The sequence below is a fragment of the Mauremys mutica genome, chromosome 4 (assembly GCF_020497125.1).
Source record: "Mauremys mutica isolate MM-2020 ecotype Southern chromosome 4, ASM2049712v1, whole genome shotgun sequence".
NCBI lineage: Eukaryota > Metazoa > Chordata > Testudines > Geoemydidae > Mauremys > Mauremys mutica.
The window spans coordinates 66,199,713-66,213,563 of record NC_059075.1 but is presented as its reverse complement, the minus strand read 5'-3'; the positions used below and the strand labels follow the sequence as shown (position 1 = coordinate 66,213,563).

Below are 13,851 nucleotides of genomic sequence, written 5' to 3'. Positions count from 1 at the left end.
GGAGGTTAAGTCCATTAATGGCTATTAGCCAGGATGAGTAAGGAATGGTGTTCCTAGCCTCTGTTTGTCAGAGGGTGGGGATGGATGGCAGGGGAGAGATTACTTGATCATTACCTGTTAGGTTCACTCCCTCTGGGGCACCTGGCATTGGCCACTGTTGATAGACAGGATACTGGGCTGGATGGACCTTTGGTCTGACCCAATATGGCCATTCTTATGTTCTTATGTTACCAATAGCTTATCTGGTCCTGTGAAGGGGTTGACTTACCACTGGCACTTCCTTGTGGCCAGGCATGGTATAACAGGTCTCTCTCCACTGGGTGTCTCCTGCTGATGTCTGCTCCACCTTGCAGTGGCCTGCCTCTTCCTGTGACTTGGCCCTCTGGCCTGATCCCGTCAAAGTCGGGGTAGCCTGTGAACAAAAAGCAGTGGGGATTAATGCATATAAATTGAGTTAGTAAGAAAGAGGGAGGAATGACTCTCTCTCAGGATGTATCAGGATCCATCCTTCAGGCCATGGTCATCTGGGAAGCTCTGCCCATAAGGGCTTTCCTCAGGAACTGAGGGTTGAAGGTCTGTTCTTTCCCCTGGTATGCTAACAAGTGAACTGTTTTGCTCCTCTGTTAAGCTCCTCCTCCAGCCTGTACCTGCCTTGCAGGTGTGGTGGGATGGAGCTCGCTGAGACCAGAACAGTTCTATAACCTTTTGTTGTCCAGGTTGTATACCCCATCACAAGCCCTCATTATTGCCTTGGGTTTCTGTGGTCTTTATTCAAGTCTCAAGCCTTCCTTGATTTATGTTCAACTGCTAGCTAATGGCTTCTCTCCTTGCTGGAGTCCGAGTAAGCCTTCTCTCAAGCTTTCTGAGGCTTTCCCAACCCCAAACAGTGTTTCCACATTAACCTCTCTTTCCCATTCATCTTTTGGTAATGTAATTGGGTTACTATAACAGATCTATTATACTGACTCTCATATAAGATGGATACCAGTAATGGCTTGAAATCTTAGCACAAGTTTCTCAGGTTATAAACTGTTAATGTACTGGATCAAATTCAGTTTCCCCCCAATTTATCATTTTACTAGTGTATCCATAACCAGCTGATATTTAAAGTCAATGCTTGGAGACTTAAGGCATCTTTCTTGCTACTAAGTATGCTGTAGATAAGAGGTATATTATAAGAGGTGAGTGTAAAGGTATGTCAGTAAAAAATATGACTGGCAACAGCATAGCATAGAAAATGTTGAGAGGGAGAGAGATGCAGTAATAAGCCTATGTGAATTTTTTTCATTTCTGTAATATTCTCACGTATTCATCTTGTCAATTTTTCCCTCTGTGAGAGTGAGAAAAGTCCTTCTTTTAAAAAATTTCATTCTGCAAGTTTATTTTAAAAAAGGCTGCTGGCTGGCTGTCACAGAAGAGGAAGATTATGATTAACTGAAATGTCATCAGCCTGTTATTCTCCACAGAGGCGATATGAATGGGAATTAAGTAATGAACTTCTGCGAATAGATGATAGGAGAAGGAGCAGCAAGTAACAAGCTGATTTCTCATTTAATGCTGGGGCTTTGCTGAAGGGAAGGCAACAGTGAGATTTCCCCCTCACCCCTCTTCTTCTTATACCTCATCAAATCTTATTACCAAAAAAAGGGCAAACTTCTTTTTTCATGTCAGAAAGCTCTCTCCAAAATCAAATGAAAAAAATGAATTTTTTTATTTAACCGCATTACTTACATTTCTAAATCTTAATCTTTGGGCTTTGTTTTAGTATTGCCATGGTGTATGTGCTACTGACCCTTCTTAAAATGTTCCATGATTGTATTATTGCATTTGTAACTGTGATGCATTTAAATCAACAGCATCAATGGAATACTATTTAAGTTTCTCCTATGGGAAGCTCATGCCAGATTCAATCAGACATTCTTTAATTACTTTTTTTGTTATCAAAGGAAAGAAAGCGTATTACATGTTAATCCATCATGTCACACATAACTAGAGATGAGTTCAAGCAACCAAATTTGATCTGAATTTCAAAAGCCTGTTATAAAAATAGGGACCTTTTCCAACATACTGATCTGGATCTATATTTGGAGGTTGAACACTCTACAGCAGTGGTCCCCAACCTTTTTGTGGCCAGTAGCACATTCATGTTTTCAGAAGTGTGGCAGGCGCCAACAGTTTTTTCAAGGCTTATTTTGTATTTGTACATTAAATAATACGAAAAACATCATATTTAATATTACATAATATATGAATCCATAAGATAAAAAAGGTAATTTTACATTTAAAAGGTATTAATTATTCGGCAATTACTCTTTCACTTTACCATGTGAATTTGCTCTTTTTTTTATCTACCTGTAAGAAAAATTAAGGAGTTTTTACAAAATAAATATAAACTGTTTTCATCTTATTTATTTTAAAAAAGTAAAACATTGTTGAACTGCTGGTCCAAATATATTTATTATTCTTACTTTAACATAGATAGCCAGTTATGGTTAATTAAAAATATTCTTTGTATTGTTACTTGTATCTGGATTTCAATAAACAAACAAATATGAAAAAGTTAAACACAAGTTAATCATACGTGCTCATCAGCACTTAATGGAAAATAGGTATCATTAATTCACGTGGTTTTTCTAATAAAGTCAGTGTGGTTTTTGGCATTGTATTTCTTCAGCCAATTTTTCGTAGTTGAGAAAGTAGGATGATATTCCCGTTTGTAAGCAATTGTCAAGATGGGCATCTGTAAGCCGAGATCTGTATTTTGATTTTATGATGTTCATTGTTGAAAATAGAACTTTGCATAGATAAGTGGAACTGAAATAAGATTTTATTTTGTATGCTACATTTTTTAAGGCAGGAAACTTTTTTCGGTCAAGCAGATTTCAAAAGTTTTCATCTGTTGCGCAGGATTTTAGAACAATATCATTTTGAAGGTCCAAAATCTCCAGTTCCACGTCTTCTGTTCTTACTTGAATGAGACTCACAATTGATGTAGCCATTTCTGTTACCTCTATTTGGCAAGTAAAAGGATTCACAAGAAAGACAACTACAGGCTCAATGATGGTGAACTGTTGAAATCTCTTTTCAAATTCTTCCAGAAGTGTTTGAATGTGGATAACAAATGGTGATGGGTTAAAATCACTGTCACATACCATTTTCTTCATACCTGAGAAATGTACGAGAGGCTTCGTCTTCATATGTGACATCCACAAGATCAATTTTGCTTTGAATGATTTTACAGAACCTATCATTTGAGCCACATATTTGTCTTTTCCCTGGAGCTCAAGATTTAAAATGTTCAATTTGTCAGTGATGTTGGCAAGAAAAGCCAAGTCCATTAACCAGCTGGAGTCTTCTAGTTGCTCAAAGTTCTGATTTGTGGACTTCAGAAATTCTTTGATCTCTTCAATTAGGATTAAAAAACGTGCAAGAACTTTACCTTTGCTCAGCCATCGTACTTCTGTGTGCAAGATAAGATCAGATTGTTTATCATCAACATCTTCCAACAGGGCCTTAAAAAGTCGTTGTTTCAAAGGTTTATTTCAAATAGAGTTAATTATTTTAATAATGACATTCATGGCGTGTTGAAAAGAAAGAACTTTGACGCACAAAGCTTCTTGGTGGATAATGCAATGATAAGACCAGGGCCACCCAGAGGATTCAGGGGGCCTGGGGTCTTCGGCGGCAGGGGGCCCTCGCCACCGAATTGCTGCCGAAGACCTGGCACTTCAGCGGAGGGTCCTGGGGCGGAAGGACCCCCTGCCGCGGGTCTTCGGCGCAATTCAGCAGCGGGTCCTGGAGCGGAAGGACCCCCCCCACCGAATTGCCACCGAAGACCCGGCACTTCGGCGGTGGGTCCCGGGGTGGAGGACCCCCCGCCGCCGAAGACCTGGAGCGGAAGAAGCTCCAGGGGCCCGGGCCCTGTCTGAGTTTTCCGGGGCCCCTGGATGGAGTGAAGGACCCCGCTCCAGGGGCCCCAAAAAACTCTCGTGGGGGCCCCTGCAGGGCCCGGAACAGATTGCCCCACTTACCCCGCCTCTGGGTGGCCCTGGATAAGACATAAAGTTTGGAAAGGATTGTGACGGTGCTGCCCGTGGGAGCCAGCTGAGGTCACTCAGTCAGGGTGAACTGCAGACCAAATGGGGCAGACAAACCCCAAACGCTGGTGGTTATTCCAATACTTAGATTTACCAACCAGCACAAAACAGCTTCTCTAGTACCTCACTGGTCACTTAGAAGTCCAAACAACGCAGTTCCCTTAAAGTGCCCAGCCTCAGGCCTCCATCCAGACACACCTGTCAGATATGATGATGATTCCTAAAAATCTTACTTCATCATATAAAAGAAAAGGTTCTTCCAATCCCAAAGGATCAGCCACGCACCCAGGTCCAATTATAACTTAGATCTTACCCAAAATACATGCTATAGCCAATTCTTAGTAACTAAGCTAAAATTTATTAAAAAAGAAAAGAGAGAGAGTGTTGGTTAAAAGATCAATATACAGACAGACTTGAATTCAATTCTTGAGGTTCAGATACAAAGCAGAGATGAGCTTGTAGTTGCCAAAAGTCCTTTTAGAAATAGTCCATAGGTTATAGTCCAATGTCCATATTCAGGGTGGCTCCAGTCAATGACTGGGGATCTCAATCCTTATGGCTTAAGGTTTCCCCCTCTTGAAACCCAAAGCAGATCTGAGATGAAGTAGGATCGTGTCCCAGGCTTCTTATACATTTCCAGCAGCCTTTCAGCCTGAGAAAACAATAGGCTTAATTCCTTCTCCCAAATCTTCTGGCAATTAGCACAGAGTACTTTATCCATTAAACAGTTCAGATACAGGTTACCACAACCTTCAAAGAGACACATAGACAATAATACTATTTCACTCAAGTATCATTATAAATGTTAATATTCCTTTTTTGATCTTTGAATTAAAACTATAGCAATAGACAACACTTGTTTGCTGACATCACAAGACCTGAGCAAACATCTCCCCTTCTACCTCTAACAATGCAGACTTGCATTTCAAAGCTCTAGTCATTTACATATCTTCCTAACCAGTCCTCAAGGTTCACCCATGGGTCAGGTCAGTCTGTGAGTTAATTAACTCTTTCTGGCCCTTTCACCTTTCAATGAGATATTATATTATACTCATAACGTCGCAAGGATTCATTCTTCTTACAGAGTGCAATGAATCCATTGGCGCTGCCCATCATTGCTGGTACCCCATCAGCGGTGATCGCAGACAGCTTGTGTAGTGGCATACTAATTGATGTTGCGTAAGATTTGAATAAATTATAGATGTCCTCACCCTTTGTTCGCCCTTTCATAGGCAATACTTTTAGTAACTCTTCTTTTACGGTGAAGTCACTAAATACCATCCTCACTATAACTGCCAACTGCGCTGTATCCGATATATCTGTCGACTAATCAAATTGCAGTGAAAACCAGTCACATATTTCCAAGTCATCCTTTAGCTGAGTTTGCATGTCGCTTGAAATTGCATGTATCCTCCTCGTAACTGTGTTGTCTGATAACTGGAAGTCTTGTATTGCCGACAAAATCTCACCCTTGTTAGGAAATCCTTGAAACAGGCAATCAGCACCAGTCAAAAATGCTTCCATCAACAATTCACCATCTTGAAAGGGATTTTTCTTCTTTGCGAGCAGATGAGCAATTTTAAAGGAAGCAATAGTAGCACCTTTAGACTTTACCACTTGTCTAATGAAAACAGATTGCTGGGCAGATAGATTTGATTTGAGTTGATTAATTTTCTTCTTTCTCAACTCAGATTTAAGTGGATGGCTAATGTCAAAAGAGCCATGATTAGTTTGGAAATAGCATTCGACATTGTTTTTTTGGCACTGCAACAGCACCCCGCACAATAAACAAACACATTTCCCTTTATTTTCAATAAAACAATAGGATTCTTCCCACTCTGCATTGAAATAATCCGTACATTATCTTTTATTTGAACCACTCATTTTGGGACAAAATGTTAAAAAAATAAATAAATCGCAAAGCACAAGAAAACAGCAGTATCAGTGCAGCCGGAAGAATATTCACATACAGGGCCGGTTCCAGGCACCAGTGGAGCAAGCACGTGCCTGGGGCAGCACATGCTACGGGTGGCATTGCATCCATTCTTGGGATGGCAGAGTCGGAACTTTTTTTGTTTGTTTGTTTGTTAGTTTGTTTGGTTTTTTTGCGGCAGTTCTGGGCAGCGCAGAGAGAAGCTGGAGAGAAGCCGCGAGGACAGAGAACACGAGCGCCTGCAGCCCCGGAGTACTCTGTCCCCAGCAGGCGCAGGACCCTGACTTCTCTCCACTGCTGGGCACTAGGTGGGCCCCGCGCCTGCCGGAGACAGAGAACACCGGCACCCACAGCCTGAGTTCTCTGTCCCCAGCAGCGCAGGACCCCGACTTCTCTCCTCTGCTGGGCACTAGGCGGGCCCTGCGCCTGCCGGGAACAGAGAACATTGCGCCCGCAGCCTGAGTTCTCTGCCCCCATCAGGTGCAGGGCTGCAACTTCTCTCCCCTGCGCACATAAATGCCATGGCACCCGTGGGCACCGCGTTGGGGATCACTGCTCTACAGCTTGTGGAGTTTTGGCTTTGGGGTTTCAGTTTGAGCCCATCTCTTCTTACAGTACAGTTGATGAACTCTGAAGTGATGATGCGAGCCACACAATGCAACAAATGTCAGTGGAAAATATTGTCATCATCGAGAATGGTGGTGGTAGCTTGAGGCAGAGCTACTGGTTAGTCAAAGAATCAGAGAAATCTTGGGCTGGAAGGGACCATGAGAAGTCATCAAGTCAAGCCCTGGGTGCTGTTGCAGGACCAAGTAAACATAGATCATCCCTGGCTGGTGTTTGTTCAACCTATTTTAAAAACCTCCAATGATGGAGATTCCACCACTTCCCTTAGAAACCTATTCCAGAGTTTAACTACCCTTATAGTTAGAAAGTTTTTCCTAAATATCTAACCTAAATTTCCCTTGCTGCGGATTAAGCCCATTACTACTTCTCCTGCCTTCAGTGGACACAGAGAATAATTGATACAAGTCCTCTTCATAACAGCCCTTAACATATTTTAAGACTGTTATTGGGTCAGCCCCCCCCCCCCCAGTCTTCTTTTTTCAAGACTAAACATGCCCAGTTTGTTAACTATTCCTCCGAGGTCAGGTTTTCTAAACCTTCGATCATTTTTGTTGCTCTGCTCTGGACTCTCTCCAATTTGTTCCACATCTTTCCTAAAGTGTGGTGCCCAGAGCTGGACATAGTATTCCAGCTGATGCCTCACCAGTGCCAAGTAGTGGGGACAGTTACTTCCTGTGTCTTACATATGATCAGGGATTCTAGAAATCCATTTGCCATGGAAAAACATGGAATTTGCGTTTTTTACAAAGAATCTTTTATTTTTACATTTTGTGAAAAAACAAAAACATATACATCAGAACCCTGCTTATCCAAGCATCCATTATCCGGCTCTCCATATTAACCAAACCAGGGCTGACAGCCCGAGTCCTGGTGACAGGTCTCCTGCTGTTGGCCCCAGGTGGCAGGGTTTGGGCTTATGCTGAAGCTCTCCAAATTATCAAAATTTTTGATTATCCAATCTGGCTCTGGTCCCAGTTAGATTGGATAAACAGGGCTCTGCTGTATCCATAAAACACTTTATTCAACTGATACCTATATATATTTTGGCGAGGGAAACTAAAATTCAGCATTTCATTGTAATAATGGAAAAACACAGATTTTTATGTTGGTTTCTTTATTGGAGAATTTTGGGTTTTTTATCATGGAAAACTAGGATCCCTGCATATGATACTCCTGTTAATATACCCCAGAATTTTAGCCTTTTTTTTACAGCTGCATCATATTGTCAATATTCAATTTGTGATTGAATATAACCTTCAGATCCTTTTCAGCGGTACTACTACCTAGCCAGTTTTTCTCCATTTCATAGTTGTATATTTGATTTTTTTCCTTCCTAAGGGAAGTACTCTGCAGTTGTCTTTATTGAATTTCATCTTGTTGAGTTCAGACCAGTTCTCCAATTTGTCAAGATTGTTTTGAATTCTAATCCAGTCTAATCCAGCTCCAGCCAATGGGAGCTGCAGACGCTCCAAGGGCCAGTCATCCAAAGTGCATGCAGTCCCTCCTGGCCACAGGGAGCTGAGCTCCCATTGGCTGGGAACAGCGAACCATGGCCACAGGGAGCTGAGGGGCTCCATGCCTGCAGACGCTCCAAGGGCCAGTCATCTAAAGTGCATGCAGTCCCTCCTATCCTGATGTCATCTGTGTGGGAAGCGTCTCAGCCAATGGGAGCTGCGGGAAGTGGCGTACCACTTCCTGCAGCTCCCATTGGCTGGGAACAGCGAACCATGGCCACAGGGAGCTGAGGGGCTCCATGCCTGCAGACGCTCCAAGTAAACAAAACATCCTGACCCGCCAGTGGCTTTCTCTGATGGCTGGGAGGCAAAGTTTGCCAACCCCTGAAATGTAGGGTCGGCTTATGAAAGGGCCATATAGTCATCCAAAGTGCATGCAGTCCCTCCTATCCTGATGTCATCTGTGTGGGAAGCGTCTCAGCCAATGGGAGCTGCGGGAAGTGGCGTACCACTTCCTGCAGCTCCCATTGGCTGGGAACAGCGAACCATGGCCACAGGGAGCTGAGGGGCTCCATGCCTGCAGACGCTCCAAGGGCCAGTCATCCAAAGTGCATGCAGTCCCTCCTATCCTGATGTCATCTGTGTGGGAAGTGTCTCAGCCAATGGGAGCTGCGGGAAGTGGCGTACCACTTCCTGCAGCTCCCATTGGCTGGGAACAGCGAACCATGGCCACAGGGAGCTGAGGGGCTCCATGCCTGCAGACGCTCCAAGTAAACAAAACATCCTGACCCGCCAGTGGCTTTCTCTGATGGCTGGGAGGCAAAGTTTGCCAACCCCTGAAATGTAGGGTCGGCTTATGAAAGGGCCATACAGTTTTTGCTATTTTTATCTAACCATCTTGGGGGGTCGGCTTATAAACGAACAGGCTAATGAACGAGTATATATGGTAAATATTAAATTGTTCATGTAGTCTGTGAACATCCATGGGGGTTTTTGATGCATAAAGAATGCATGACTGGGCCCTATCAGTGATCTGTCGGATGGTATAACTGCACAGTAAATTGAAAGGGTTTATTCTGGATTTACACCACTGGCATAAAAACACTTCAGCACAAGGGCTAAGCCTTATGTTAAAAAAAGGGGCAATAGTCAATACTTTGGATCCGATTTTTTTTACCTGTTCCAGTGCTTTTGTAACAGTCAGTTGGTGCAAAGGGAGCAGAAATCCCTGCAGGGGATTTCTCTGGCATGCTGGAGTCTTCAGTGGGTATGTATCTGACTCCTATGACTTCCTCCCTGCACCTCTAATGTAAGGAGGAGGAATGGCACTGTGGCTGCTACCAGCTAGTTTATGGTCACTTGGAGATCATAGCTGATTAGCACAAGGTAGAGCAGCCACCCAGGCTGCTTTAATCTGCACCAGGACTGGAGCACAGAATCAGGAGCCAAAACTGGCAGTTGGTTCTCACCACCTTTGTATTTTCCCCCTTTCCTGTGCTGCCCTAGGTGGCTCTGTTGGAGAAGGGAGCCATCCTTTCTCCATGCCTAGATTCAGCCATGCCTAGATTCAGGCAGAGACAGTTGAGGTTATATCCTCCTCTCCCTGGGACTTACATATGCCACAGGGGAAGTAAGTGATAAAGCAATGGTGTTGCTACTCTCCTCTTTCTCCCCCTGAAAGACAGCAGACAGCAATGAGGGAGCTGGTGAGCAGCTAGAATAGAAAGGGAGCATAGCTGCTTGGAGCAATGGTCCTGGGGCTTCAGGGGAAGCAGTAGGAGACAGCTGGGGGGATGTTGGCACCTACTATCTCTTTATAGTGATGGGGGTGATTCAAATTGTTAATTTTAAACATTACAAGGTGCTGCTCAGGGGGCAGATTTTAAATTCATAATCCAAAACAATTTAACACAGGGGCTTCCAAGACCCATAATATAAAAGCCACCAGTGGTTGCCCAAGCCATAGGCTGGTCACTAAGTGTATAATTTGCCCATAATTGTTTAATGTAAATAATAAAACATAACTCATTCATCCACTCTTTTGGTGGTGTTCTCAAACATTACTGTATCTCCTGGGTGCAAGCATTCCATTAAGGTAATTTTTTCTTTCCAATTTGTTTGCTTCCTTTTTTCCAAGTGGTAATCAGTAGAATTTAAAATAATTCTAAACTGAATAGAGGAAATCTTGTACTTTCTTGCAATCATATTTCTTACTTTTTGAACAAACCACATATGTTTTGGACAAAAAGTTATCTTTCTGATCTGTTCAAAATGCCTTTCCACCCTCCAACCAATCCCATTAAAATTGTCCTCAAATATTTTCATTTTTCTGTTAATAAGTTTACATTCATTCACATCTTCTATTTGCAATCAGAGAGCCATTCCTGCAGCTCCTGGTAGGGTAGGGCCAGCTTTTGCCACCCTTAAGCAAACTGAGCAGTACTTTACTCAATGCATAATCTCAGTGAAGTCAGTGGGACTACTTGCAGCATCAAGGACTGCTCAATGTAAGGGTGACAGAATTGGGCCTTAAGAGATTTGCAGAGTATAAAGAAGGTGTGGGTGAAGAGTCCTTTCAAATTGATTTTTACAGCCGTAATTCTCTCAATCGTACTGATGTGTGAAAGCATTTTAGGCATGGCGTAGAATGGATTGAGTTCTCTTCAGTTTTCTAGGCAGCTCTCAATTCTGCCTCCTTCCTCTGTGCTGAAACTAGAGCATGATTGTTTATTGACAGGGAGCTCCAATTTCCTACTTGTGTATCAGCACCTGTAACACCACAATTGACAGTGAATTGCAAAATAGCCTCCAGCAGGACCAGGTGTAGGGTTCTTGGTGAACTAAAGTTACTATTGCATCTTTGTGTAACACCTGAAAAGTGACATGAATAGACATAATAGTCTTACAGAAATGTTCAAGTTTGTGCTATAACTAGGCTCCCAAATAATCTATAGCCAAATAACTTCATACTTGTAGTTAAATGTTTGTGATGCGAAGTTCAGTGTGTGCATGATGATACATGATGCAATAGATTATTATAATAAAGATCCCAATGATCACATAATGAAGGATTTTCATTTATGCAAGTATTGTAGACCCGGACAACAGAGGAAGTGAAATTTCATTTCTTCCACAAAACATATTGATAGATGTCCAGCGTTAGATAAAAAACACTGCTAATATGTGGTTCACAGATCCCTGTTCCAATCATCTATATTCTATAACAATCTTATCTGGCTAGTATCACGAGGTTGGGAAACTGGCACATATAAAATAAAATTTCAGTGAGATTAAAAGGCTTTTTATGCTATTAAATGGAAAGAAAATACCCAAAAGCGTAATAGTTACTTTTTGTACATTTAACCTAATATTAAAGAAAAATATTCTATCCCCTAATAACAATTGCACAACAAATAACAAAGAATGTGAAATAAATAATCACTAAATCAAATTGAATATCCCTGGATTTCGATATACAGTCTAAAAAGCTGTTAACTCAAGTTGACTGGCTAGGTCTTTTAGAAGCTGGAGCAATGTTCACTGCCCAGATATGATGATCACTCCTCCTAGTCTTGCTGGTTTTCTTTCCACTAATGTTTTATTTCTTCAGTTCAGCCCTTTTAAATTTCCTTTCTAATTTCATTGTTTTCCTCTTAGCTCAGCTAATTTTTTTTTTTAAAGACATAGCATATATATCCCACTTGGACATTAAGGGCATGAGTCTGATTTACACTGATTAGCTCCCTTTTCTCTGCTTTGGCCATATAATTTACTCCTACTTTAAGGCCCCTTTATACAGTCAAAGAGCTGTAAATGGGTCTTTGTGCAAATGAGAATCAGGCCCCATAAATCCAAATATTAAATCCTTTTGGTTCTCTGAAGGTTCTGTTTTACAAATAATGTACATCTAAACAAAATACAATGTTTTATAGTAAAATGACCAAATATTGGTTGGTCTAGTAAGTGTAACAACAGCAGCCCTTCGGGCTGTCATACAGGAAAGCAGCATATTGGGGAGCATGATGAACATTGATCCTTCATCAGCTGCCAGAGGTCATTACAGAGTATGTTTTTCAGGTGGCAATCTCCAAATCAAAAAAATTAACTTGGATTTCATCATATCTCACAAAATGCTATCAACAGGCCATGGGACCAGCCCATTAAAAACAAAGTTAATGGCAGTATTTAATTTATTTAATTTATTTCAAATGTAATTTCCAAAGCTTTAAAAGCCTTCACCCATAAAATATGATTGTCTCAGGAAATAGCAAATGGAGAATTTCTTGCTCTGTGTATGTGCTTGCTGTCAACTGGGAGAGGCAAATAATATAAGGTTGCAAATAACAAAAGCAATAGGTTGCCACAAAAATTTTGTTGGGAAGTATTTGGGGGCAGGAGAGGATACAGGCAGCTAGTGACTCTGGGATATGGGAAACCAAAGAGCAAGTCCCTGCTGTGCATGATTCATAGTGATTTCAGATTAAAAACTCTGCTCAGACTCAGGTAGAGCAGATTTTGTTTTCATTCCAATCCAAAATGAAAACAAATCTTGAAACTTCAGAAATTGCCAGGAAATGGATTTGTCTTCCATCAGGCAGCTTCGCTGTCAGTAGGAAATTACTATAAGAATTGAAGATATGACAAATATCCCAAAGCACTTCACTTAGGCAAGTGACTTTTACTCATGTGGATAGTCCCACTGAGTTCATTAGAACTTTGTGTGCATAAAACTATTCACGTGTGTAAGTGTTTGCAGGACTAGCACCTATATCAGTAAAGCCCCGTCAAAATGCAGCCACCTCTAAAATGGAGGTGTAGTTAACTGGTATACCATATGTTGTAGAAGATGAGGAGAAGAAATTTTGGCCAAAGACTCTGGAGCAAACATTTAATCTAGTGAAGAGTGTTATGGGATGTTCAATGACCACATAGAAAATGGGACTCCAGTTCTAAAGATCTCATCTGAAAGATAACATCAAGAATATTTTATTGCTTATGCTTACGGTAATTACATGTTTACACTTTTAAAAGGGCAGCAGGGACCTATCTAAAAGCAAAGGGAATAGATTGCTGCATCTGAAATGCTATATTAGATCTAGCCAACTGTTTCTCTGCTCTTATGGCCAGATTTTGATTGCTATTAAAACATCAGGAATCATAACATTAAAAAACCAGTGGGAGAACACTTCAACCTCTCTAACCACTCAGTGACAGACTTGAAGGTGGCAATTTTGCTACAAAACAACTTCAAAAACAGACTCCAAAGAGAGACTGCTGAACTCGAATTAATATGCAAATTAGAGACCATTAACTTAGGTTTAAACAGAGACTGGGAATGGTTGGGTCATTACACTAATTTAATCTATTTCCCCATGTTAAGTTCTCCTCACACCTTCTATGGGTCATCTCAATTATCACTTCAAAGTTTTTTTTTCTCCTGATGATGATAGCTCATCTCAATTGATTGGCCTCTTACAGTTGGTATGTGTACTTCCACCTTTTCATGTTCTCTGTATGTATAAATATCTTCTGTCTGTGTGTTCCATTCTATTCATCCGAAGAAGTGAGCTGTAGCCCACAAAAGCTTATGCTGAAATAAATTTGTTAGTCTCTAAGGTGCCACAAGTACTCCTGTTCTTTTTATTAAATCAGTGTAAATCTCAAGTAATTCCATAGTCGTCAATGAAGTTACATAGCGGTAATGGATTTCATGGAAAAGTTTTCTGCCCCCACCCCCCTT

General features: G+C 41.5%; 1 long non-coding RNA gene across 4 annotated transcripts in view; it reads right to left on the bottom strand.

Moving 5' to 3' along the window:
* LOC123369404 overlaps positions 1 to 13,851 on the bottom strand; it is a 154,158-nt gene that overhangs the window by 116,360 nt on the left and 23,947 nt on the right. For all 4 annotated transcript variants that reach the window (XR_006579026.1, XR_006579024.1, XR_006579028.1 and 1 more), the window contains exon 2: positions 269 to 412. This is a non-coding gene — a long non-coding RNA (uncharacterized LOC123369404). The remainder of the gene's footprint in view (positions 1 to 268; positions 413 to 13,851) is intronic.